Source organism: Nipponia nippon, unplaced genomic scaffold (assembly GCF_047370975.1).
Source record: "Nipponia nippon isolate SJK-2023a ecotype South Korea unplaced genomic scaffold, ASM4737097v1 scaffold_1, whole genome shotgun sequence".
Lineage (NCBI taxonomy): Eukaryota > Metazoa > Chordata > Aves > Pelecaniformes > Threskiornithidae > Nipponia > Nipponia nippon.
Window position 1 is genome coordinate 124,233,405 of NW_028262290.1, and position 27,810 is coordinate 124,261,214.

General features: G+C 41.1%; 1 protein-coding gene across 6 annotated transcripts in view; it reads right to left on the minus strand.

Moving 5' to 3' along the window:
* LRRC3B (leucine rich repeat containing 3B) overlaps positions 1-27,810 on the minus strand; it is a 151,393-nt gene that overhangs the window by 37,574 nt on the left and 86,009 nt on the right. The window contains exons 1-2 of one of the 6 annotated variants that reach the window (XM_087745625.1): positions 9,872-10,001; positions 2,787-2,976 (exon numbers count right to left, since the gene is read on the minus strand). The exons of 1 other annotated variant lie outside the window; for it this stretch is intronic. The gene's annotated coding sequence lies outside the window, so the exon portion shown is untranslated. Of the gene's footprint in view, positions 1-2,786; positions 2,977-3,588; positions 3,706-9,195; positions 9,365-9,871; positions 10,082-27,810 lie in introns of those variants that run through there. 4 more of the 6 variants (XM_087745784.1, XM_087745960.1, XM_087745706.1 and 1 more) reach the window with 4 other exon arrangements.

A 27,810-nucleotide genomic window follows, 5' to 3' on the forward strand; every position in this document is an offset into this window, starting at 1 on the left:
CCTGACTTTCAGCCCAGTGTTTTCTTTGCTTGTTATCACAGTCATTGAATAGTAATATTCTCCTTATCTCATCTGAGGAATACGGTGTTCCTCTCTAATCTGAAGAAGTACAGGCTATGGCACAGGAAGCAGGTTTCAAAAGGTCTACACAGATGGGCTTTTTTTCCCCCCCATCCTGGTGTGAAAATGATGAAAAGATAATATAATTACACTTTTTTTTATATTGAATTTGTTTTGGAAGTGAAGACACAGAGCACTCACTTTTAATTTCCTTTTTCCAGGTTCATTCTTTATTTAGTAAGAACCATAAAAATTCTTTTGAAGAAGTAATATATTCAAGACTAATAAAGTTCAAGTGCAAAATATTTTCAGAGGCAGCTTAGGTACAATTATTAAGTTCTCAAATAAAATCATCTAGCCTAAGTTACACTGGAGAAGGGACAAAGTTTATAGCTAATTTCTCAGACCGAAAGGGAACTGTTTCCAGGAGCAACCCTTCTATCCAAGATGCTGTTAGGTAACTCCAAGAACAGCCAGGTATATGGGTGAAAACTATGAACCTGAGTACAGCATCAATGTTAGCAAGAAGCCCACCTCTCACCAATCTCCAATTTTCACTACCATGAACTTTCCACCTCTGCAGTCAGCCTACCTCTACTACACCAACTGACCACAAGCAGCTCAGTATCCATAATTAAAAACAAACACGCTTTTTTTTCTAGATGGCAATAGTGAAGTGCACTTCCCTGATAGCTGATCCTTAGCAATTATATCTTTCTCTGTCAGCTGTAGTATTTAAGTCACTAAAAAGTTACCCTGTCAGTGCCCTTTACCTGCAACTGGCTGGTCCAAAATGAAGAAACAACATCGGAAGGGCTGAGACTGAATGTTTTTAGAGCTCCATTAGCTCTTCCATACACACATCACATCTGCAGTCACAAAAATGTCATTTCTACTACAATACAGGTATTTATTAAATTCAACAGTATTTTTAACCCCTTGCCTTAAATATTTTTAGAAAAAGGGTAATAATAATATTCTTTAAAAAAAAAAAAAATCAATTGAGGAAACTATGGATGCATAGGAAATTGAGAAGGCTACTTGGAGTAGCCAAGTGAATGGAAGAACACATGTGGTCACAGAACCAGCCCTTAGCTCCCCATTGCTTTGCATTAACGAAGCACCACTCTGCAAGCCTGAGAGTATTTTAGTCTCCCTTTGCAGAAGCCCAAGTAACTACTTGGGATTCAAAGCTGCACTCCACAGCTTCTAGAACCAGAATTTAAAACCAGCAGTTTCAGCCCACATGATTAAAATCGCTTAATTAAAATAACAACCAAGACACAGTAACTCCTGTCAACAGGACTCCTTTTGAGGAGCTCACAGAAAGCCAGAGCTTACCTGCTCTGCAACTCCACAGCAAGAAGAAAATAAAGGACCTGTGCAACCTGCAGTGTCCTCATTCACCTCATGTTTTTCTAATGATTTCCCAGCTAACTCAAACATCCATAAACTTTTTAAAGGAATTTACTTACCACCAAAGCATTGCTTGCCAAGTCGTGCATGCCACAGTGAAAAAAAAATACTAAGATGATAGTGCATGGAGCTGACACTGCACGGAGAGAGTTTCTCTCAGGGAAGGCTAAGTTCTTCTTTGGAGAAGGGACAGAGTCTGTAGAATTATGTTTATGGTGTGGTGATATAACCACACAGAAAGTCCAAATTGGAATGATGTTTTTATACAAACCAATCCCAAAATTAATGCAAAATATATTTTATTGGATCTGACCAGCCTGATTTCATATTAAGAAAGAGTCTCAGCATGACAGCTTTTTGTATGTAAAAAATAAATACACATTTCTGAGCCGAAATAAGTGGCAAAGGTGTAATAGCAAATATCCCGATGGCGAGCTTGCGAGAAAGAGCCGTTCTCAGACAACAAAGACTGAATGCGAGAGGGTACATCAATTATTGCTGCACAAACCAGATCAAAAGAACAGCACACAGCTGATACGTTCATAGTTGTTCATGCAGCATGACAATGAGAAGGGTTGAGATGATATTAGACAATACAACAGCATGCATTCAATTTTTAACAGATTCATGCAAGTATTTTTTTTTTTTTGCTCACAACCAAGGGAAGTTGCAATGCTACTGACACTGCACAGTTGACTGTTGTTGTTCAATGTGTTAAAAAAAATCTGCTATAATTAAGGAATTGCTTGGCCTCTGTCCATTTTGTTCCACAGTGCTGCCTCACACTTGTTTAAAGAACTGAGAAAATTTGTTGAAAATGTGGCAGATAGTGGGAAAAAAAACGTTAAGCTTGACTGGTTCAAATTAGGCAGTATTTGTACAGATGGAGCACCTGCCGTGACTGGCAAGAAGAACAGTCATGTCGCTTTGCAAGAAAAGTTTTTGGATCGAAAGTTATTGAAATACCATTTGTATCCATCAGGAATTTTTTCTGAGCCAAAGATTTAGGTTTCTTACGTGTCTAAATCCTGTCATCTCCTACTCTAGCAAAATAAGTATTTATGCATGAGAGCTGCCAATAAGCATACCATGTAATTGATGAAAATGATGAGTAGAACATATATACAATGTCTTCTGCCAAAGGGCAAAAACTGTGAAAGACTCTGGAAACACAGAATGACCAATACATTTTCTTAGCGTAAATTATTAACCCTTCAATGACAACAGTCTGCTTATAACCAAGAATGGGATCAGAAATCTGGTCTGCAGGGACAAGACATCTCAGCTTTGCAGCCTCAATACATACTTACAGGGAAAGAATTGCTCGTTTACTGCATGCTGTCATCCATGCGCTGCTTTTTAGCTGAAGCTGAGACGTTCTTATTTTATTTGAATTGGTGTGCTTCAGTTATTTGCAGTGTGCGAGAAGTGACAACTGAAGGTCTGAGAAATACTGTGATCTGATGTTTTGGGAGTTGTTTCACTCTAAGTTTGAAGATCCTAGAAAACAACAATTTCCCATTCATATCCCATTTTATAACGTGACATAGACCATTTTCTTTGAAACAGTTTGGAATCTCTAAGCTTTAAAAAACAGGAGATATCCTTGCAGCAGCAGAGTGAAGATCAATGCTCCTATCTACAGAACAGGACCAGGCACACCCAGAGACCAGCAAAACCTGAAAATGAGTACTTAAAAGCAGTTCTTCTCTGATACATGCCTTCCCTTTTAGTGCTTGTGCAGATTGGGACCGACACGTATTCATGAACACTAATACTCTATTACTAACTTTGTTAAAAATAGACTGTTCAAAAGTCACCAATTCTCGTCTCAATGACTCGGTGTCAACAAAGCTGAAAACAAGGGCAAAAAGGACGTTTAGAAACACTATCAGACTATTTGAAGGTTGCAATGGCAATCGTACTCCATTAACTTCATTTCAGGAGAAAAGAACTAAGGGTCATTCTCTCTTTTGACACTAATAACAATAAATTATGTTTAATAATGCAGAGGAAACAAGATAAATTTTAAAGACCATTTGCAGCACATCTAGGAAAGAAAAAAAAAAAAAACAAACACAAACCCTAGCCAGACTTGCTATAAAGACTGACCCCTGGATTTACTGATTCCCCATCTTGTGAACAGACTCCTGCCTTTGAGTATTTTCCTTCTTCTGGAACTCCTACATTTGCACATATCGATTCAAGATTTTTTTTCTTGGCAAATATCATTTTTGCCTAGATGGAAGAAAGTATAACAGAACATCACCATTTCAAAATAAAACTTCAGACTAAAAAAAGCATTACATAATCTCTTTTTAGAAGTGTATGAAAAGGTTTTTTGGTGTGGTTTTTTTTAAGGTAAGAGCGTATTGAAAACAATACACAAATACTGCTACATGAAGAATTAAAAATAAAAATTATTTAAATGGAAGTCTAAATAGGTTGTGCCAATTTTCATTACCCAACACAAAATAAAAATGTGTAAAAAAGTCAAGAATTAAAACATGGGTAGCTCAAACTTATTTTGTTTTTAATGTTCATAACCTGAAGTTTCATCAATAAGATATATAACCACCGTTGCTTGCTTCACCACGTATGACCTGGAAAGCAACTTCATGTAAAATTTTTGTTGTAGTTCCTCGTCTAAGAGGAAGAAGTACTTGCCTCTGTTCTTAAAGGATGAGTACTTGCATGAACTGAACAGCATACACCCAGTGCTTTTGTTTCTTTTTAATTATAATGCCTTTACAATAGCAAACAGCATAGATTCATTTGAATGTCCAAAGGCTTCACCTTTTTGCTGCAAATTATTCACATGCACGTAAAAATGCATACTTTGTAAGTATTACAAAAATACTTTGCATGAAACAAATTCTGCCAAAGCGATACACATTTGTAATCTAGATGAGGGGAACAACCCTCACGTGCTTTTCACGTGTCCCACTAACTCCCAGCACAAGCATATTAAATACCCAGTCATTCAAGCACTCTAATGAAATGCTGAATACTCATGATCTTCACATACAAAATATCTTTAGTTAGTACAGTTGCAAAAGTATGTAACCAGTTTTGGTAAACTGCAAAAAAATACTCCCTTTAAAATCAAAGCTATTATTTGTTGGAGGAAGAGGTAACGTTCTCTGCAACTTTGACAGAAGAGAAAATGATAATACCATTAAAACTAACAAGGTCCATAAAGTCTACCTCTTAAGACAGCCTGTCATGAAGGCATGCCACCTTTAAAAACACATGGCCTATTAACCAAGGTTGTGTGTCCAAAGGATGAAGCAGGAACACGAAGTGACCCCCCAGGAGAACACTCTGTGTCAGACTTCCACAACTTGAGTAAAATACAGGTTGTTATGTAAGCACTGCAATATACAGATTTATACAGATACTGTTTTCCAGTTAAAAAATTCCATGGAAATTTTAAATCCATCCCCTGCCCCTTTGATCCCTTCCTGTCCACCTTCTACTTTCTTTCTGCATTGTTTCCCTTTCCCAACTTCCTTTTTATTCTGTTTGTCTTTCCTTTTACTATCACTTTATAACCAGATTTTTCATTTATTGTTCTTTAAATAATTAAATAGCCTCCATTTGCCTTCCTGCTTCCAAGCCAGAGTGGCATCCCATTTACATGCTACCACTCACTTGTATCACCTCTCTTTCTCCTGTTATCATATCTTTATAGTACTATTTGGCAGGCACAGATCAACTTTTTTCTTCTTTTCAAAGGGTATGTTAGCAGCTTTACGAAACTGTTATTAATGTAGAACAAAATTCATTTAAAACACACGCTAGCTAGTTGAGCTGACCCTGAAAAGCAGAGGTAAACCTTAATCAAGTACATCAAGATCTGTAGCGCTTATTTTTATCTCTGTTTAAGTAGAAATTCCAATTATCCAGCTCAATGTATCTCCGAAAAGGCCTTTTACCAGCCCCGTTTACTCAAGAGGCATTTTTATCTCCTTTCTACCTGTGGAGTTGAAACAAGAAAAGCCAAGTTCAATCCCTCAGCAAGACTTCTAGTCCCACTGAAATCAACCAAAACATCTTTTCTGAAGTCCCATGGCAAGCCCATAGCACAACAGGGAGCCAAGCCAGAGGGCTATGGTGCAACCCCACCGACCCTTTCATCCTTCAGGAGGTCAATCTACCCAGTTCAGCCACTAGCTTTCTCCCTGCTGTCTTTTATTTTTCCCTTATTTCAAAGGCATCTGGCCGCCTTCATCTGTTCCCATTTCTCTCTCTCTCTCTCTTTTTCATCCCTATAAAAGTTCATACCTTCCAGAGAGAGAAACCCCACTTTAATTTGGCTACCATTGCCTTTTCCTTGCTGATGGAAAGCAGAACTCAGGAGCTGTGCCGATCCTTACAGTAAAAGGCTTTTCCCATGACCAGTGTTGAAGTCAGTGCAGAAAGAAGCTATTTTTTTTTAAAAATTTGCTTGCTGAAGGTACTCAATAGAGCATTTAAATATCCAGGAGGAGAGGAATAAAAGTTACTTTCTTGTTCAGTAGCAATAAACACTGTGTTTATTCTTCAAAGTTCAAACTAAGTCTCCATGTAAAAACAAGCCAGCGCCGGCTACAAATGCTGCTTAGTCTATAGGGGTAATCAATGCAAGTCATCAATGGCAAGTATGGACACAGACACCAATTACCCACAGAAATCTTCATGAAGCAGGAGCATACATCTTTAATCGTTGTGAAATAACGAGATCCTCCTCCACAGTGGGTTTGGCAATTGTTTTGCTAAACCATGAGCTCAGATGAAGCAGCGAGTAAAACCGATACCAGATCATACTGCTTTTTCTCTGGGATGCACCCACATGTCCGTTGTACATCCAGACTAACAAACTGCACCAGAATGATGGAAGCCCAGAAACTACGTTATGAAAAGAGCTGGATTAAAACTAGAAGCAGAGATTTAAATTCACCAGAAGAGAACAACTCTAAATTTGATGCTACTTCACCCACAGCACATTGGATTTAAGAGCAGAAGGCACACCTTGCTCATGCATGTATTTACAGACTGTAATCCATTTAAAATACTTGTTGAATGTGCTGAGAAATTTCTATATCCTTATTGCTTGTAGTTTCTGTAGACATACGGACATTTGATTCATACCAGCACTGAAGTGCTCTACCAAAACTGCACTTTCTTAAGGTTACTTTTAGTAAATAAAAATAATATTTAAAAAGGCTTGGCCAGACGAGCCAAAGTAAATGCTACATATTCCATGAATGCAATTTATTCTTGGCTCAAAATACCATCATTGTAAAATAATGTTCTATTTACCATTATTATAAGTTTTTAAATTTCATAGCTCCATAAGAGTTTTCTCTAAATTTATAAACAAATTTTACTGGATGAAGCAAAATTATAAAGATTATTTTGCTAGCCACAGAACACTAATTTAATCTGCATTCTCAAGTGAGGACTCATCCAAAGACCATACATGCAGATGACAACAAGGACAGTAGTTACACATAAATCCTGTAAGTCACTGCAAATGCAATATTCTGCTGAGAAAAAGTACCTTCCTTAGTCCATCTTCTGATTAACTGAAATGGTAACAACAAATATTTCTACACATATTCCTGCTTGCTTAAATTATTCATTTTATTTAAAAGTTTAAAATCTTCCTGCCAGTGAGCCACATAGCCCTTGTATTACTCTCATAAATATTCCTAGTGAGGTGACAGGAAATATCCTTAAAAGCAAGATTCAGAAGTACCTTATTATTTAACTGAACATCTAAAGGTGATTTTGTAATAAAGCAACACATTTTTGTCTCGGTTTAGACAGCCAAGTTAGCACTTCTGAGTAAGGCTGAATTTTATAAATTTCAGTTCTACTGCTTGGAGGTTATTTTTTGAGCTGACATATCATGCCTTTGCTCTGAAGTTACTCTAACGCAGCTTCAGTGCAAGCAGGAAGAGTTTCCTACCTCCCAAAAGATTTGAAATACGGACCCCGTAAAGTACACAGAAGAGACAAATCACAAACGTATGCTCAAATTAAGTCTTGCTATTCTGTTTATCTGTGGCAAAGCTCTCATGGACTTTATTAGCACAGGACTGGATCCAGAGCGTGAACTTATATGCCTATTAAATGATACTTCTTTTTTGATTAATCTCTCATTTGAGGCAAAACACATTAATTCTTGATAGCTGCAGGTACAATCCTCCTCCTCATCCACTCAGGCCCTCATCTCCAAGATACTGAGCAGCTTCAACTCACCACAAGGCAATGGACAACTACACTCACCCACAGGAGCTTATCTCAGTTGGACTAAAGTCAGCGCAAATTTTACAGCAGACCTCAGGGAAGGCAGGATCAGGGCTCAGTGACCCAGCCAGCAATAGCTGAATAAACGTAAGAGATCTGGACTTAATCCCAAGTTCTTCTCCTACCAAAGTCAAAGACTTCTCATTAGCGCCCATGGGCGCATCCCCACATATGCTGGAACTATCTGACAACGGGCCCAATCCTGCTACCTTGAGTCATCAGAATATCACCTGTAAGAGAAATCCCATAGAAACCCATGGCAACCTGCACAAGTAAGGGCTGCAGAATCAGCTAAGCAATCACAGTAATAAATAATTCCATGCTATTTAGAAACGAAACTAGAAAATTAGACTCTGAGCACAGCAAAGGTTTTGCACATTAGTTCATTCCACAGCTTAAATACTTTCTTTCCCTCTAAATCAAACTAGAAGCCCATTGTGTGCCTGTCCTTTTTAATTAAATTACTAAGAATAATATCAACGGGTAAGCCATAGGAACACTGTGGTGCTCTATATCAAAGCCTTCAAGCTACCGCTGTCAGTAAGGTGTGACACACACCTTGCAATTTAAATGTACAAATTATTAGACAGATTACCACAAAAAGAAGTTGTTGCCAGTGATTTTTCAGCATTCAGAAAAGGCTATCCTAGTCAGATTTTCTGGCTCTAAAAGTACTCATTTTCCTTTCCTTGCCAAATCTGTAACATTTTCTCATGGTTATTATTTTTTTAAATAATTACAATAATCTCAAAAGCATTTGCTTATTTGGTCATTTTCATATGTACGTAAATACCTCTAGGCTCACTTCTTTGCAAGGAGCACTAAATGTTGTTTGCTTGGTTTTCATTCTGACTCTTTAAGTAGTTAGTTTATTCATGCATTTCAAGTTACTTGGCTGTTTTTATTCTGTAATCACACCATTTCTGCTATCTAGGGACATTCAGAAAGACTGGGGTGATAAGCTACAGCCCGAATCACTTTGCGATTTTCTAACAGATACTCTAAAATCTTCTAATTTTTGAACGCAGAAGCCAAGGAGGAAAGAAAAATTCCCGCTGGCACATCTGAGACATTTTCCAAATTTTTGGAGGGGGAAATTCTGGACATGTAGACTGCCGGAAAGGCGAGAGAAGAGCCTGCAGCTTCCACACGCACACACAGACACAGAGAGCACCCAGCAGCCGCTTACTGCAAGCGATCATGACATCTGTGCGGGCTCTAAGGTCGCGGCCGTGCCCTGCTCGGGGCGCCGGGCCACCGCGGAGCCTCCCTCCACCCGCCACGGAGCCTCCCGCCGCCGCGGGACCCCCCGCTCGCCTCGGGGGGCCGCCGCTGCCACCCGGGGAGCCCCAGCGCCACCCGCTGCGCTCCCGCCCGCCGCCTTGCCGGGCGGCGGGGGCGGCCCGGGGCGGTGCAGCTCACCTGGGCGCAGCAGGCACCGCCGCTGCAGCCCGGCTGCCGCCCACTGCCCATTTGTTGCGCGCTTTCAGAGGGAGCTGCCCTCTCCTCCCCATCGCGGCCACGGCCGCCTGCTCCGTAGCAACTGGTCCTGGTAGGTCTCAAAGTGGAAAAATCCCGCGGCAGCACACACGGCGTCTTCCCACCGCTCCCGCCTCCGCCTCCCCCTTCCCCGCCCGCCCCGCGCCCCGGCCGCCGCCTGCATGCCGATCAGCGCGACCTCCGGCAGCCCGCCCCGCACACGGCCGGGGAGCGCCGCGGCCAGCCGCCTCCCAAACACCCACATACGGGGGTGCGCTTTTTTTTTTCCTCCCCCTTTTCGGATGCTGCTCCGGTACGGGATCCTTCGCTGCCTCCCAAGCGAGGGGGTGGCAGCCCCCTCCCCGCAGCCTCCGCCCCTTGATTCCCTCCCCACGCCCCCGCCGCCTCAGCGGAGCCCCGACCCCTTCGCCCCCCAGCACTCACGGGCCGGGGGAGGGAATATCTCCGTTGGCCCTCGCCGATCAGTGTTGGGCTAGGTGGCACGGTACGGCGGTAGCCCCGCGGCAGCAGCGCTGCTCGCCCCCTTCCCTCCCTCCCTCACACCCTGTCGAGTTTCCTCCCGGCGCTACTGCCCTCCCAGCGCGGCCCCGCAACTCACATCGCGGAGCGGCGCCTTCCCGCAAAACTTCGCAGCGTGTCGCCCCCGGCGGCTCGGCTCGGCTCGGCGCGGCTCAGCGCGGCTCGGCCCGCGCCCCAGCGGCGCAACAGGCAGCGCAGCCTCACCTGGCGCGGGGCCGCCGCGCCATGGGAGCGACGGGCGGAGCCTGCCGGCGGCGCGGCCGGGGCGGCGGGGCCCGGGCGCAGCCAGCGCCCGCCAGCCCGCCCGCCCGCCCGTCTGTCCGTCCTGCTGCCTCCGCCGGGCGGCTGTGCCTGCCGCGCCGCCGCTCCCTCCTGCGCTGCGGCTGCAGGCAGGCAGGGAGGGAGGGAGGAGAGAGCGGGGCGGGGAGGGAGGGAAGGAGGAGACTCCCCTCTCGCTCCCACGGCACCGCGGGGAGCTGCCCCCCCGGGGGGGCGATGCTGCCCGTCCCTCCCCGGCCCTGATTTTGCCCCTGGCCCAGCAGCTCCAGGGGCAGAGTCGGGGGCCGCCCCGGCGCAGGCCGGTGCGCGGGGAGCGGCGCTCTCTCTGCCGCGGGGTGCGCAGCCGCCCGCGGCGGGGGCCGGGGGGAGCCCCGCCTGCCGGGAGCGCCTTCGGAGGGTGCTTCTGCTCCCCCCACTGCCTTTCAGGTTCCCCAGCAAAATACGAATAAGGTTAACTGTTTTGCCAGCCTGAATGAGCAGCTGTTACTGCCAGCGATAATACTCGATTTGGCAAACTTGCTACCGCACAGTTTTTTTGCTACAACTTACTCTGCACCCAGCCTAACCAACCCTTTGAACTGGTCTTGCAGAGAACCAGTTATTCAGACCCCACTTTGGGATTACCATGATTCTTCCCAGGCTGACTTTCTCCTCTGAGAGGTGCTTCTGTGAAATGTGGTATGTTGCAGCAGAGGCATGGACTGTCAAAATAGAGGCTTGAAGGAACATCACCAGTTGGTTGCCTCTCTCGCTCAGACATGCGTTCTCTGTTGTGCACTTTTCTGCTCTGGCTCTGCGAAGTAAACTTTGTATTTACCTCGTGCAGCAAAGGATTCTGTTGCCTGTCTCCAGTTGAGAGCACCTGGGTAGAGGGTTTTAAAAAGATTAATCTTTGCTTCGTAGCTGGTTTGCTTTAAGGTGAAACCCACCTAAGATGCTACAGGGAACAGAAAATGAATTGCCTTGGATTTCCTCAGGGCTTTTTTTGCCTCTAACTATACAAACCTGTTTTGTCTCCATATAGGCCATTGTTAAAAGAAACTGCTGGGTCAGAAGGACCACAGGTATGGCCACACATCACATAGGTGGTCTTTTGGGGGGGGTGGGGGTGGGTGGAAGGAAAACCATGCAACTAATACACTGCTAAACGCCATTCGCCATCGTTAAAGCACAGTCCTGGGAATCTCTACCCAATTAGATACTTATGTCCCTGACTATTCTGTGTGAATCATACTAGCAAGATAATGTAGGACCAGGCCTTTGTATTATACCAAAACTTGCTTTTCTGCTCCGGAGATTATTTGCAAATTGCCTCATGAACGCTTTTATGTATGCCTATGATTTTACATTCTTATTAGTATAAAAGGGATAGCAAATATGAAGAAACTTGATAAAAATCACTTTCGTCGGTTGCTTACACATTCGTCACGCTGACTCAACCCAGCTTTGAAGACATAATCAATTAAAAAATAAAAACTTAGTACATGAGCATGCATTCCTGTTTACAATGTGTTGGATCGTGTCACGAAGTCAGTGACCAGAAGAAGCCATGACTGGACTGCCAGCCCTGTATTATTTGCAGTGGGAAATGATTTTCAGGCTTTGTGAGTTTTATTCCTTGAACTGAAACCGGCTCAGATTCATTTTAAAGCAGTAGAAAAATACTAATCATTGGTGAGAACACAAAATCTAATGTGCAGGAACCATTTCTTCAAATTCAGCTTGTGTTTATATTATCACTGTTCAGTATATAGGCATCTGACAACTGCGTAGAGCACCCAAGATGGATGCACTTGGTTGCTCATACCCACAATACTAATATTCATATGACAAGCATTGCAAACCTCCTTGGAGTGACTTGCTGCTGTTAAATATTTTTTTAGTGAAAAAAAAAGATTAGCAGATCTGCTTTTCATTTGGCTCAACAGTAAAAAAAAAAAAAGTTTATTTGATTAGATAAATATGGATGTCTTCCATGCGGTAACTTCCATTTAAAATTGAACCTCTAGTTGTACTTTGTGGAATAAACCATTTGCATAGTTAAATATCATAACAATATAAGGGAAGACTGATCTTAGCTTGCATAACTTAACTTACTGCATCAGCCGTGATGTTATTGATCCTATTGATTTAAGTGTGATTGCTTGTGTTAAGGAAAAAAGAACGTCACAAAAAATAGAAATACATATTTTTGTTGTTGAAATTGCAGTTTATAAAAAGTTTTTTGACCAGCTGCACATGAGTAGCTGCTTTACAGGTTTGTATTCAAATATTCACTCCTGAGAGCAGCGAAGCATCTATAGCTTCAGTTGAAATCAATGGGTTTTTAGTATATCTTTGAAAAGAAGAAGAAAGTATTTTTTTCTGGGGAAAATTACTGTGAAGGGATGCACAGCTACTTGCTGTTAAAAATGTCACCGATTGTTAAGAACTGAAATACAGCTGATGTCATGCCCCCGCCCCCAGTTGGCTGTGTGTGCAGTAGAAAGAATATATTATTATTATAGGTGGAAGAAACTTCTTAGCTCCATGAACAAACCCTCTAGCAGATTTGCTCATTAGCTTATTGGCATCGCATGTCCATTTTACATGATAAGTAGAAGTGAAAGGATTAGTCCTCTGTTAGGAAGGAGTATAAGTTGAAAGGATAAGGAGAAGGTCATCTGGCTGCCCTCAGATAAAGGAACTGCTGACTGCTACACATAGTTATGAAAATTAGGAAGCATAAAATAATAGGTGATAGCAGATGGTTCTTAAGTTTACCTCATAAAATAGTTTTGATAAGTGTTTATAAATATTTAAGGGCCCAGTACTACCAACCTTTACACAAATTATTTTTTCTAATACAAAAAACACTACATAATTCAGCAAGACTTTGTCTGTAAGGGTTATTCATACAAATAAGACTTTACAGCATTTGATCCTTAAAAATTTATAAACGTTAACAAAATATTTCAATGGCTAAATTAAAGAATCATCTGGTACCATCTATTCCTTTAAGCTTCCCAGATATTAAAAACTTTATATAAAAATCAGCAAAGAATACCACTTCTTCCAGTGCTGAGATAAATTGAGTGACCTTCTCCTTATCCATAACTAATACTCCTTTTACTAGAGGATCAGTTCTTTTCATAGCCAACAATGGTGTGAAATTCATATTCTAGATGTAGGTACATTAAAGAACTAAATCTTGCAACGGTCTTACCTCTAGCAGCATATGCTTAGGAGTTTAGATGGAATATTTCTTCTATTCATGGGCTGGAGTGTGATTTTTTTTGTAGAGGACAGTACAAAGATGTGCCAGCAGCACATTCTCCTTGGGATTACTCCATGCTCAAAGGGAGGACACATGCAGGGCCCAGAGCAGTAGCCTGCATTGAGCCCCAAGAGCAGCAAAAATCATGGAATTTTGCATCCTGGGAATACTAAAAGCAAACTACAGTGTTCACACTATAGCCATATTCCTAAATTGCATACCTGCTTCTGCTGTCTCTCTAGGCTTGATGGTGCCAACAGTCTTCATGCTCCTCTCAGCCCATAGGTAGTGCCACTGCATGTATAGGTGATGAGGTTTTGCCCCAAGATGATTAATAATGGAGAAAAGCCATTTTTGCAGAGGGCCAGTACAAATCCTTTGTGTCTCTTAATCTCGCTTAAGCCCAGTGCTAGCAATGTGCAGACCATCTTGATTTCTAAGCACTGCTACTCTCGCAAGGGATTGAGGACTGGGCCTTAAACACTCTATTCAAGAAGCACCAGTAGCTTCTGTTCTCCTGTACTTGGCAGGTTCTGTCATTTTGAAAGATCTCGCTAGGTTTGCATATAGTCCCTTTTCTACATAGCGAAGAGTTGCACTATATTATAGAACAGAGTTTCTGTTTTAAATAACAGAAAATCCTTAGACTGTCAATAATTCATTAGCTCTGAAAGAGAAACAGCGGTTGTAAATAAGCTCAAGTTGTTCAGCTCATACTCCACCTAGCTCTGATTTAGAGAAAAATGTAAGTAGGGAAGTATATTTTTCTGCTGTATGCCATCCATTACTTGAAATTGGTGTTTTGGCTGCTCACAAAATAGCATGCATTTCTGGGATACTTAAATATTAGAAAAAGAACCAGAGAATAAATATATTTAATGCTAGTCAAAACAGGGTAGTGGAAGTTAAGTTTTGTCAGACACACTTGTGGAATTTTTGGTTATGTATTAGATTTATATAAAAGATTACAGGTCCGCATGAGAAAAGCAGCTGTATTGATAGGATGTACTTGGATTTCTGCAAGGTACTAAGTTGACTTAGTACCACATGACATTTTGATTCCAACTCTTGCATTACATGGAATTAACCGGTCACCTATTACGAGGATTAAGAAGTGTCTCACTGACAAATTTCAAAATGTAGTCTTTCAACAGGGAGGTTTCCCAGCAGAATCAGAAACAGTCTTCACCTAATACTATTTTATATTGTTTTTAGCAGTCCAGGCCATGAGACAAAATCTTTGCTTTAAAGGCTTGCATACGACACAATGTATTTTAGCACAGTAAAGAACATATATTACTTCTGCAGTGATTTGATTTGACTAAATGATCACTGTCCAACAACCAGCACACTAAATTCATTTTACTACAATCAAATGCAAATTAGTACCTCTGGGAACCAAAAGCTTGTAGGAATGGACACTGTCTCAGAGAGCAGAGACTCAGGGAATGATAAAAAGAGGTCACCCTCAATAATCACCCCTAACACGAGATCTCAGTGCAGTGCTGTGGAAAGGACTCAGCACACTCCTTGCTTGTTTCAAAAATATCAAGCACAGTTCTGGTGCCTGCACTTTAAAGAAGATATTGGAGAAAATCCAAATATTTTGCGAGTCGAGCACAAGTCTTGAGATGGGAGGCTAAAAGAGCTGGACATATTCCACTTCCTCAAGAAAAGGTTGAGAGGATACAGGGAAAAGATAATGGATAGTGGTGAGCTTTTTCACTCTTGCTGACAAAAGCACAACTAAATCCAGTGACTGGAAGTTTAAGGTGAGATGTAATCAACCTTGAAATCAGATGCAATTTCCTAGCAGTAAAGGTAATTAAACTCTGTAAGAGCTTACAAAGGGAGGTGGTGCACTCACCATTGCTTGATCTTATCCTAAAAACTGGCTGTCTTTCTTCAATACGGGCTTTACTTCAGCTTCTGGGAGAGCTTCTAATGGACAGAGGAGCTTCAAGCAGGGAGGGAAGGAGGGTCACCTCAGGCTAGATCCTCTGGTGATCCATCTAGCCCTACATCCATTAGAATGATGCATCAGTGCGACTTCTTCCATTATGGCTGAAACAAGATGGCTTGAACTACACCCTTCCCACACAGACATTTGCAGGTTGGCATTAAGGTAATGAGTATAATCAAATCCCATACTTGAGAGCTCCAGTTGGCTGCCTGCAGCGGTGAGGAAGAATCCCTTCTCTGCTCCTCCCAGAGGATATTTGTCCTCATATATTCTGCAGTAGAAGTTTTTTCCATCCCTTGAAGCATGTATTATTTATTTTGCTGTAGCCAGGAAGAGAGTAAACCAATGTAGAAAATTATCTTAGACATCTGATGCTTGAGTCTGAATTAAGCCAAGTCCAGGAGCAGTAGAGATTTTTCTAGCTCAGATTGGCAAGGATGGTGGATTTTTTGCGTGGATTGTTTCTGTGATTGTCTGGGCATGTCACGCCTAATCAGCTCTCAAGTATTGTAGGGATCTCAGGTACTGCTTTAGACACGTAACAGTTTGGTTTCTCGAGGACTAAAATACTATGGGCTAATGAAAGTAATTGTCTCAACCTTGAGATACACGTACAGTATTTAATAGCCTCTGATATACAGGACATCAGACTAGACAACCTGGTGATCTTTCTTGGCCTTAAATTGTGAGGAAATGTAAAGCTTGTACATAACATAATAACAGCCCCTACTTTTCCAGGCTCCCGGGAAGACAGGTAGTTACACCATGAGTCACAAGCGCCAAACAGTCTCAAGTACCACTGGTCAGGGACAGACAAACCCATGGAGAATTCAAAACCAAAGCAACTCCCACCAAAATTAAAAAATATGCCAACACAAAATATTGCCATTTGCTTGCAGGTCTTTGCCTTGCATCTGTGGGAAGAACTTCTCAGAGATACCTGCCTTTAGTAGGAAAGACCTGGCCTCACATCTTCCGCCATCTGCAGTCCCTTCCTGCCTCCACTGATAAGACAGGACTTCAGGACAGCCAGACAGCTTGGTCATGGAGAAGCCCTGTTCAAAGCAAGTTTCTGAAGACTTCCAGCCCTAAGCTATGCGATGTTTCATCTTTGCGATAGGTGAGGGTGCTCAGCATCCCTGCATAAGAACTCGGATATTTAACACCCTCTCTGGCAAAAGATTCACAAAGGCACCGTGGTGTTTTGGTATGGTTGTGAGGTGCAAGTGGCTCCATCTGGAAAACCATTACTGAATACACATAAATTAGCTATTCCTCTATGTAGACTAACATAACTGGTGATAACGTATTTTTAACTTCTTACCCAGAGAGTCATGGAAAGGAACAAAAGAAAACCAACTCAGACTGGTAAAACAAGACAGAAAACACATGTATGTGTATCAACCAGTATAGATGCACATTTCCATGACTTATTGCCTCTGAATAATATACTTATGAGTGTTGTATTGATCACTAATAAGTGTAATGAATAGTGTGACACTGCAAATTATTCATAAACAAAATGAATAAACCATGGTATTATAGATCCCCAAAATGTTTGCACCTGGCAGCCTACAAGAGCACAGTAGGTATAGGTTCATATGATGCTTATCATCACAGAACTGTGGATATTTTTTGTTGCTGCAGGATAGGAGGAAAGGACACATTATAGCCTCAGATCATCAAGATATTCTTCTTGGTTTAGATTTATCACAGGTTTCTCTTAAACTACAGTTTTATTCAAGAAATGGCTTGTCTCATTGGGTGTATGTACAGACTGCAAACAAGATTTTCCAAACAAATCCTCTGTTGCATAATTCTTGCTGTCATTTTTAATAGCTAGATGGAAAAACAAGTTTGCATAAAGAATCAGAGTTTATGATGGGACATATAAGAAGCAACCAGCACTATCCCAGAAGCAGTCTGCAGGGCGTCTGGGCAGAAAATGAGAAATGTTGGTGGATTTATTATCTTCCTGAAACAGAATAAAAAGAGATTTTTTGAAAAAGTAATCCAGCAACAACTAACAATAACATAACAGGTATTCATTCCAGCCATCTAAGACTTGGACATCTGAGACACTGTTCAGAGGATATTGAAGCTATTTCTTACTTTGTGTACAATATCATGAGGACTTACAAAAACTGGATTGCTCTGGAAGAGCTCACATGATACCCAGGATCTGTTATCTTGAGTCTTTCAAAATAATCAACTTGATTGATTAGGTTTTAGGATGAAGTTTTAAAATTATTTCTATTATTGTTATGTAGAAAACTGTTAGCCAAATTCACTGGGATATTGTGTGTATTTACAGAATGTGCATATTTTGCCATAGATTTACATGGTATTTTACATTAATAGAAAGAGAGGTATGATGTGCCCCAAGGAAGCTGCCAACCTAAGATCCTGATCCTGCAGGTATTTATACATCTGCTCAATATTATGAACCAAGAGTACTGCCATTGACTTCAACTGAGCCTTTTAAAGGATCTGAAGTTAACTGTGCCTAAGTCTTTTGCTGAGTGACAAATGGACAAATACGTTATGGTGTAATAACAGGTATTACAGGGGAAATGACATGATCTGTAGTAACATATGTATATAGATCTCCTGTGTGTGAAGATTTCCTTCTCTTGACACATATGAGATATCAGACATCCTTTGTTATTACTATTCTTTGGGCTGGACATCGGGGAGGACCAAGAATGAAACCTTAAGAAGATGTACATTTTTCCCCCCTCATAAACTAAACTCTGAAGAGAAGCTGACAGAGATGTAACATTGTCTGTGATTCTCATAATTATTCTTCAACAGTCTCCTTTTCAGGAGAACTCCACAGAAGACAGTCCAATGTGAACCCCCCTATTGAATTAAGCTTTGCCAATGCAACCCGGATGGAGAAGCACCATGAAAGAAACAGAGGTCCTGGGAAAATGAGAAGCATGAACACTGTCTCTCTGTTTTTTAGGAAGCAGGACAAGTATGACTTTCTGCAAAGAAGCCCACTCAGGGATTTTTTGTGATAAGGCACTGATCTTAGGCAAACTGCCAAAGCTGAAGTTACTGACTCTTGATAGATACATAGTGATCCGCAAGAATGACTGTAAAAAAAAAAAAAAAAAGAGAAAGATCAAGTTAGCAGAAACATTTGAAGCATAATCACCTCCTTTCTTCTGGATGCCAGTAAAATCAGACCTTTTTTGCTCTTGTTTAACTAGTTAAGTGCACAAATTCTGACTAGAGTTCTTGTTAACTATTGTGCTGAAAGGCGCTAAAGGCTATCACCCAGACAGTATTTAACCTGGATAAACATTAGACCCCACTTAAAATCAGTGGTCTGCCAAGAACTCTTTCAGGCTCAGTGGAATATCTGAAACTGTTCGTCAAAACTGATCATTCATCAGAGGGGACTAATCGCCCCAGGTGCCCAATAGGCCAGAGAAAATTCATCATGGGTGCAGGGTTTTTCTGGTTGCAGGGAGTGAGCCTGGTCACAGGGTTTGTCTGAGTTGTCTCCCTCTCTGAAACACAGCTGGAGCTTAGACCCTCTTTATTTTGCTATTATATTTTAAGGGAGCCAATTATCCTGTGGCATATTCATTTAAATTCATTTAAATTTTAAATAAGTAAACAGGATTAGACCAAGGATTTGGCCTGACTCTTGTCAGCTGGGGGGAAACAATGAGACGAGGTCCCCAAATAATACTGCTGCCAGCTAACGACTTGGTTCACTAAGAGAACAGTCTTGTGATGATAGTCATATTAAAAATGCCTAAAATCATTAGAATTAATTTTAAAATGGTCTCTGGGAAGCAGCTGGGCAGGGACTTAGAGGAAGAGAATGAGAGAGAAAGAAAAGTGAGGACATTAAAATGGACTGATTAATAAAATATGAATACAGACAAAGCTGTGCAGCTGGGGTTTTACACTAGCATTTAAAAATAGCCATACATATTATTCTGCCTCTGGACCTATATCACTTTAAATCTTTTAGAAACATATTAAAATTACTCAGAGAGGGACCATTTTGAAAAGCTCCCTAGAGTTATGCATGATAATTAAAAAGAGGTTCATTGTAAATCCTTCTGTCTAGTTCAACAGTATTATCTGCTTACAGACAACCCTCAGAGGGCAAAGTCATAGCCTTGATCTGGCAAAATTATTGTCCAGTGATGATGCATTGTTTGTGCTTACAGAAGTGCAGCATGAGCACAGTAACAACAGATCTTATATATGGATGCTACAGTGTCAGGAGAAAAACATCAGCTACATCATTGTTTATACTAATGAGACATTTCTGAAATAGCATTATTTGTCTAAAAACAAGGACAAATCAATTTCAAAAGTCATGGATAACAGGTAAGGGAAGAGTCAGCTGTACTTCAATTTTCCATTTTAGGACAAATATCATTCTCTAGATCATACAGAAGCATTATGAAAATAAGTGTAAAAATCAATTTGAAGGAGGTGAGTGGTTGAAAACATTTGGATGGTAAGATCTCTGTGTATATATGAGTTCAGAAGATCACGATCTTAGACATAATATGATTCAGTAAAAAACAGGGTGGAAAGAAATCCTTTAATTCATCTGGAACTGTATACTGGGAAAAAAAAAAAAAGAGAAATGAATTTGAAGTTCTTATTAGTCATCACTGAGGCAAGACATGTTTCGGTATCTGACCTACAAAAAAGCAGATTTTTTAAGCAGTGTACCACTGTTCCCTGTTGGGCATGCAAAACTGTGCTGCATTTTGGAATAACATCTACCCTGATACAGAGGGCTGGCACGGGCCTGTGCAATTTTCTACCATTTAAGCCTTCAAGACAGAACTGAAGTGAGATCTTGATCTTTTCTTCACCCTGAAGTCAAGGAGTGATTTTTATCCTATTGCTTTTTTCCTGTCCCTTATATTATATATGTGCAAGAAGGGGTTGGGCAGCACTTCCTAAATGTGCTGAGGAACTCCTTGTGGAGAGGTTGCGTGCGCAAATACTGTGCGCGCTTTCAAGGGTGAGTCAAAATGTGGCCCCTGTTACCACAGAACAGTAATGAAACAACATATTCAGTTTTTGGAGAGATGAATAGGCGCTGCTTACTTCCATGCTTCTTACAGTTTAGTTTGAATTGTTGCTTTCATTATGAACCTATTAGTTCAAGGTTTTAACAGAGCCAAGCAGCTCTGCTTCGGGCTACTATTTGGCACACAACACCACCAGTACAAGAGTAACAGTTTATTTGGGCAGTTTAATAAAATTCAATACCTCAACTGTTGCCAGGCTCAAAGACAAGCAAAAATGCATGTGGAGGTTTTCAGATTTTACAAACTGAATTCAGATCGTACAAGGCATCTTCGCCTTTAAAAACTAACTACACAAAAAAGATGAGAGTTCCTAATTTGAGGTAATTGCCTTGCCAAATTAGGCGAAAAACGTATTACAATATTGGCTGACATGCTAGTGGGTAAAAATAATGTTCAGAGATAGCACAGTAAACAATTGAAATTCCATGGAATTTGGTTTTAAATATCTGTTGATGATTGAATAACAACAATGTGAGTCATCTGACATGGCGGGGTATAGTGATAAATTGCACTCTGTGCTCCTTTGTAAGGTGTTTTGAGATGTGTCAAAGAATGTACGCTTTACACCTAAGTACATGTAATTGTTATTGATTAAGAAAGATATAATTCAGTAACGAACTAAACATTTTTTGGTCATTACAAATCTTCAAAGAACAAATCTTCTAAAGTACTAATTAAGCCTAAAATTATTTCAAGGAAGAGGAGTTTGAAAATTGTTGCAATATATATGTAAGAAACATCACGTACTGCATACACTTGACTGGAAATGCATTTTCCCTTCTTTTTTTTTTTTTTTTTTTCTCCGTGGCAGTTGTTCCCTACATTTTCAGAACTGAGAATGAAGTATATTGGGAGTTGTAATGCTAAAAGCTTTGCAATGGAAAATTTTAATTTAGAGGCTTTGAATCAAATGGCTGGATGATTCGGGAAACTGGTAATAGGCTATATACTCCTTAACCACAATACTGCTTGTTCAGAGTCGGTTTGGGTCCCAGGTGACCAAACAGGCCTTTCTGTGGAATCTAAGTGGCCACTTCTCCACATTGCAAATGAGCAGTCACCGCTTGGGGCTATTGCATGATCATTTTCCCAGTCTCAGCAAAAGCAGAGTAGTGAAGAACACCAGGTAACCCTCTGATAAGCCATGCTTACCCATTGCTCATTTCTGCAACCCTTCAAACTACACCATTTGTGGCTACTACAAAGTATGCATGTGCTAACTACTTAAGTATTCCTGGGCAGACTTTGCACTGCAGCTGTCCTGGCTCCCATGCCATCAGCAGCACCCAAGCTAGCTACTTTAAAGCTAAAGTGGCTCTGTCTACATGAGCTACAGTCACAGTGAACAACCCTATGCTTTCACTAATGCCCAGGGTCTGGCATGTCCTACTTTGCTGCTCCTAAATCATTAGGGGCTGCTTGTCCATTGGGACAGCAGGTGCAGAGAGACAAGGGAAACATTTCGGTTGTCTTTTTGGAACATGATGGTGACTTGTCAAGATCAGGAACATGTTAGAGCAAAAGAAGGTAGCAAGGCTGCACATTTTCTTGCTCATCTTTGGAACAAATAGAGAACTATAAAACTATCTGAGTTCCACTGACTTCAGGAAAGCTATGAGAGTCTATACCAGTATCTGCAACTGGTAGCTTTCATAAGCATTGAAATACATGCACAAAACCACTGCATTTCTGTTTTAGAGGAAAGATCTGTATTTAAAAGGCGGCATATGTTTTATGAAACAGCACCATTTCTGCTGGCTGCGTACCTTACAGTCCCTTTTGCTACAGGTTGCTGGCAGGGCTGTACTGCACCATGCGCGGACGCGTGCTCTGCTCTTGCATCCTCCCCAGACAACATGTGGGATGAAGGAAAAGGAACTACTCGAGCTCAACTTTTTCAAAATGTAGCTACCTTCAAATCTCTTTGGCATTCACAAACAGGCTCCTTTACAAATGCCTGGCAATTACACTCATACCTATTTTTAGAGTTGTCTAACACACTTCAAAAAGCAGCAAGGATGAAAAAAAACCAGGACTACCATGTGTCACTTTCTTTAAAAAACAACACTTGAGTTGTCATGTCTTACTACTTTACTGCTTGTAAGATGGGTGGTGTCATCCTTGAGATTTTTCCAGGCACTGATTCTAGTAAAATTTAGTCTCTCAAACTATATTTATTTCAGTTTCTTGGGAATGGGAAACCAGGAAATGGTGGGACAAGAAAAACACACTGTGGGACAGAAGATGGAATATTTGAGAAATGTTAGCTCTGTGACACACTTGCCTGGAACAAGTGTATGGCCTGGGAAGCAATACCTTGTGCTGTAATGTCGTACACGACATGAAGCCCAAAAAGGCTGCTGAAAGAGTGTGACGCTGCACCACAGTTTAACACGGATTATTGCATTTTGACTATTTCTGCTATAGGGGTGGAGACTCCCCATATTTAACACACAATAGGTTGTGCTCTCTGTGGACTTCTTGATAATTATAAATATAGTTTCATAGATACCCGCAAAAGTGCTTGTAGGCTGATCATTAACATTGTTTTTATATACCATATTTTCAAAACCTACATTTCAGTATACTCAGCACAAGTGAAGGAACACTGGGAATTACCTGTGGCAACCTCAGTCTTTTTTGGCCCTGTTAAAATATACGTTGGGGTAGTCCAAGTGAGCATAGGATGAGAAAGAACTGTTCTGCATCTGTGGAAATTCATGGGATTTTGATCATATGAGAGAAGAGAACTAACTAGGAAATGAAAATGGGTCTGTAATGCAGAGGAGGTACTTGGAAGAAATCCTTAATTTTCATGCTATCCAGGATGATAACAGAGCTTGGCCATCATTTGCAGCTGTTCTGGGATATATCAAAATGAACAGAGATTAGCCGTTATTATTCAGCGTCTGCTTCGGTGTCCTCAATATCCTATAAAATTCTGAGCTTTACCTAATTGGGCTAGAAGGAGAAACAAACCAATAAATCTATTTTTATTATGATTATGTTATACCAGTCTGGGAGTAAATTAATGTTAAATATAATGCCTGGGAATACTAGCTAATCATCTTCCAATCGTAAGAGTAGGTATTAAGAAGCAGACTGGGGTATAGAATTGTTGTTTAAAAAGTTTCCTTTTCTTAATCTTATCGCAATTAGAATAGCCATTTATTATTAGTCATTAGTGCCACCCATCGCCACCAGGGCCAGAAGTTGCCAGTGTAGTTGAAGCAATGCTTAGCCGCTTTCTTACATAGAGCAGCAATTGAAAATGCATTATACCAATGCTCCAAAAACAGTGTTGGTTTCCAATAAGCTTCCTGATGGGACTAAAGGGGTCACCTTTAACCTAGTATGCCCTAAACGGTTTGGGATTTGAGAAATGCCCTTCACTTCCATGTCCTAGTGCCCCTGGGGAGACCAGCAGAGATTCAGTGTACCCTCTTCATAAAGGGAGGTGCTGGCTGAAATCCTCTGTAGTAGGTTTAGGTCTTGCTCTCAGCCATGAGCTTTGTTAATGTTTGAGGCATCCTGCTCTGCGCTCACTTTCCCCCTTGCAGTTAAGGCAGGGTGGGCTGCAGGATGCACATTTATGGGCAGCTTTCTTCTATGCTTGCCCCGTGAATTTTTATTACTGATGTTGGGATAGGTGCTTTGACCTATTTTTGGAACTGGACATGTAGAGATGTATTTTGAAACTGTGAATCTAAATAATAACCATTCATGATTAGAAGAAAGAATGAGGATTGAAGAAAAAAAAAAGAACAGCTGCTATTTAGTAGACTCCTTGTCTCTATCCTCAGTGGTCCAAACTGAATCACCTGGCAGGGGACCTAAGCTGTGGAGAGCTGCGCTAGCACGTAGGCAGCTGTATGGCAAGGTGCCTGGCATCCAGGCAATTGATCTCTGCTTGCTACCAACTGCATCCACGAACTGGCCTCGGCCCAGGAGTGGAAGGAACAGACTCACTCCCAAAATCTGAACCAACAGAAGCCTGTGGTCTAGCAACAAACAACCTTAGTCAACATTCTACCACGTACTTGTGACAGAGACACAACTCTTCATTTTTGGCTGGGTCACTGTCCTGTTTGATGTGTCTCATCACAAGCAAAGACGTGTTCTGGCTGAACTAGGCAGATGGAGGTGGCCTGAGATCATCTTTGCACCATCGCTCACTCTTTTCTCCACAATAACTTGTGGGTAGGGTTCTGTAAGACACGATTACTGCTTACAAATAGCACCATAAGTAGAACAGATACTGGGATACCAGCTACATAAGGAGCAGTCCTGAACAACCATTTTAGGTTTATAGCAGAGAAGGAAGAAGGTTTTGAAAATTTTTTGTCACTGAATATTGGGATGTCTCTTTTCCAAAGACTAATCATGGCATGCTATAGCACAAGCCTTCCTTGGAAATACTGCTGAGAAGACAGCTGAGGATGGATGCCTCTCTGTGCATACCATTATAATAGCTGCATACAAAAGCATAAATGCATTACAGATGGCATATTTACAACATTTAAATTCACTGACCTTGCATTTCTAGTGAAAAAAAAAAGGGGGGATTGAGGGAAGAAATTGTGGGACTTCCAATATTGAGCTTTCAAGATCACTGTTTTCCAATGGTGACATTATTGTGAGTTTTTTAACACCGATATAAGGCGAGTTGCCTGATAGTATTCTAGGCTAAGCTGTACGGAAGAGAGGCATATTCATGTCTAACATTGGTGGCTGCCAGCTCCACTCTGTATGTTCAGTAAATTACTGCATAAAAAAATTAATTTTAAAAGGTGCAGGTTGAGGACAATTAATTGTTTAAGCAATATATTTTATAATATATACTCACATATAGAATATATTTCATAATATATACTCAAAGCTCAGAATTAAAATTCAATGTTCTGTCTTAACTGTACATGACTGTGAGGATTTGTTTTATCAGGGCTGCCCTAATTATCATGTGCTTTTTCTTTTTCCATACATCTCTTATAGAAATAATAATTGACAGGGAAAAGCCCCCAATACTCATCCTCTCAGAACTGTCAGAATGTATGGGCTGATGATAAGCCTGTACTAGTTTTGTAAAACATTGGGCATATTTTCAGATATAGTAAAAAAAACCCACAGAGATTAAGTAAAATATGTTAATAACCTGAAAAAAGTAAGCCCATCAAATGGGGTTTATCTTACTTGATATATGTAAAATGTAACAATTCAGTAGCAGTTCAGGCATTAAACTTTATTTTTTGCAAGCTGTAAGAATAAAGAGATAAATTTCAGTTTGAACCCCCCAAAAACCTCTCATTCATAATATAAATAGGTTCTCTGAGTGAGAATCTTTGCAGAGAATGACTGTTAGAAACAATCAGTCATCAAAATGGGGTCATGAAACACAAACCTTCAGAGAAGGCATTGGTATGCTTCACTCTTGCAACAGCCTCCCAGGAAACCATGCTGCTCGGAGTATTTATGTCTGAAATGATATCTGTTTGCAGGCTTCAGATCAGTGAGGAGGAACTATAGTGCCTTCTCTTTTTTTTCCAGCCCTATCTGGCTGCCACCACGCCTGAGCTGTCAAGGAACAAATGCTCTGACTTCATCTTGCGTGCTCATTCCTCCGGATTCTGACAACGCCTCTCAGGTTTGTAGACGTGTCAACCCCATTGTAATGATTGCTGCTAAAACGGATGTACTGAGGAATTAAAGGTGGAGATATATTTTAAAATTGCCTTTCTTATTCATCAGAGGTGCCAAGCCTCTGAAAGAAATTTCAAAGGAATAAGCACATGTGTAATGGTTGGGTTTTTTTTTTTTTTTGCTTCTACAGATAATATTTTGTATAAAGCAAACCCTCTTCACTCTGGTTTTCTTATCTGAGAGAGAAAGAGGGCGCAAAAAAACTGAACTTGAAAACTGACAGAATCTTACCATTAAAACGGTTGCAATCAGAAATCTAATTGCCTTGCAGAGGAGCAGTGGGATTGCGTAAAACAGGATCACTCCATTTCTAGTTCATCATCCTATCCAAACGTCTTCAACATTCCTATATTATTTTCTAGGTGTTTGCACCACCTACATTAATAAAGATGATTATGTCACAGTCAGCAAGCAAAAAACGTCTTCAGGAGGAATGGTGTCTTATGAATGGAAAATATTTAATACATATACATCTATCCCAGGGGTCCAACACCTTTCCTCAGGAAGAGCTTGTAATTGGTTCCATTCAGGAAAGCCTTTGGGATCTCTATTAAATTAGTTTTAGTGGGAAGGGTCTGTCAATCCAACAGTTTCCCTAAAGTAAAATTTTTAGCCCCTCCGTTGCTCTCAAAGGGATTTGGTTATTTAAAAAAAAAAAGGGGGGGGGAGAGAGAGAGAAGGGATAGCAACCTATGCTGTTTAAATAAATGTCAGCTCCAGCTGACTTAACCTACACCACAGGGATGATTCTTTTCAGAAGGCTACTTTGCAAATTTCAGAACCTAATTTCATGAGCTCACGTTTGGAAATACTTCTGTAAAATTTTGTATGCTATCCCTCACCATCCATAGTTCATCTGTAGTTATATGCCTCCTTAGCTGCTCCTGACTGAAAGTCCATTTGATCTCATGCCTGTCCAGCACCATAAATGGCACTATGAACAGGCATGGCATGGGGCTTGCTCTAAGCTCTTGATGAGTTACTGCTTTTGGAAGACAATTTATCTGAGATGTGTTTTAAGTTCACAACTTTGTTTTTCCAACAGTTCAGTAGTAGTATGCCATGGTCTCTAGGCAGGGATTTGGGCAAGCCTGGCTCTGGTCCAGAGGAGTCTGTGTCTGAGCAGAAAACTTCTGTTGTGCAGCATCCACAGCTTAAGCTCCCTCTGACATAGCTCAGCCCAAACTCCAGTGCTCCTAGGAGAAGAGCCTATGTGTGCCTTGCTGCCCAGCCAGCACAGCCCAAGCTGGCAAGAGCATGCTCTAGCCCAATCTGCCAGCAAATATCCTGAGTTGAGCAGAGCATGGCTGCTCCAAGCCAAGGCTGGGCTACAACCAGCGGCAAGGAAAGAAAGAGCAGGGGTATCAGGGATCGGTAGGATTATGCCTGCTCTCAAATCCTAGCCTCTGTGAGGACTACACAGCTATTCTTGTTGGAACCAGAATTTTCTTTTAACATAGAAAAAGGACAAGAAGCAGTTGGTACTGTGTTTGTTACCCAGCGACAACATTGCAGTGGGGATTCTAAGCCTTTGTCCACTGCCAAGCTAGAAGTCCTTCACCAGCTAGAGGCTGAAACAACACTGATCTCTATCGTACCCAGACACAACAGACAACTTCAGATAAATGAATTAATGTTTCAAAATAGGTGCAGTACTTTACATTCTTGCATTTAGTCCGTCCAGCTGAAGTCAGTGGAAGCTGAATTAGCTCATGCACTTTCAAATGACTCATCACTCATGC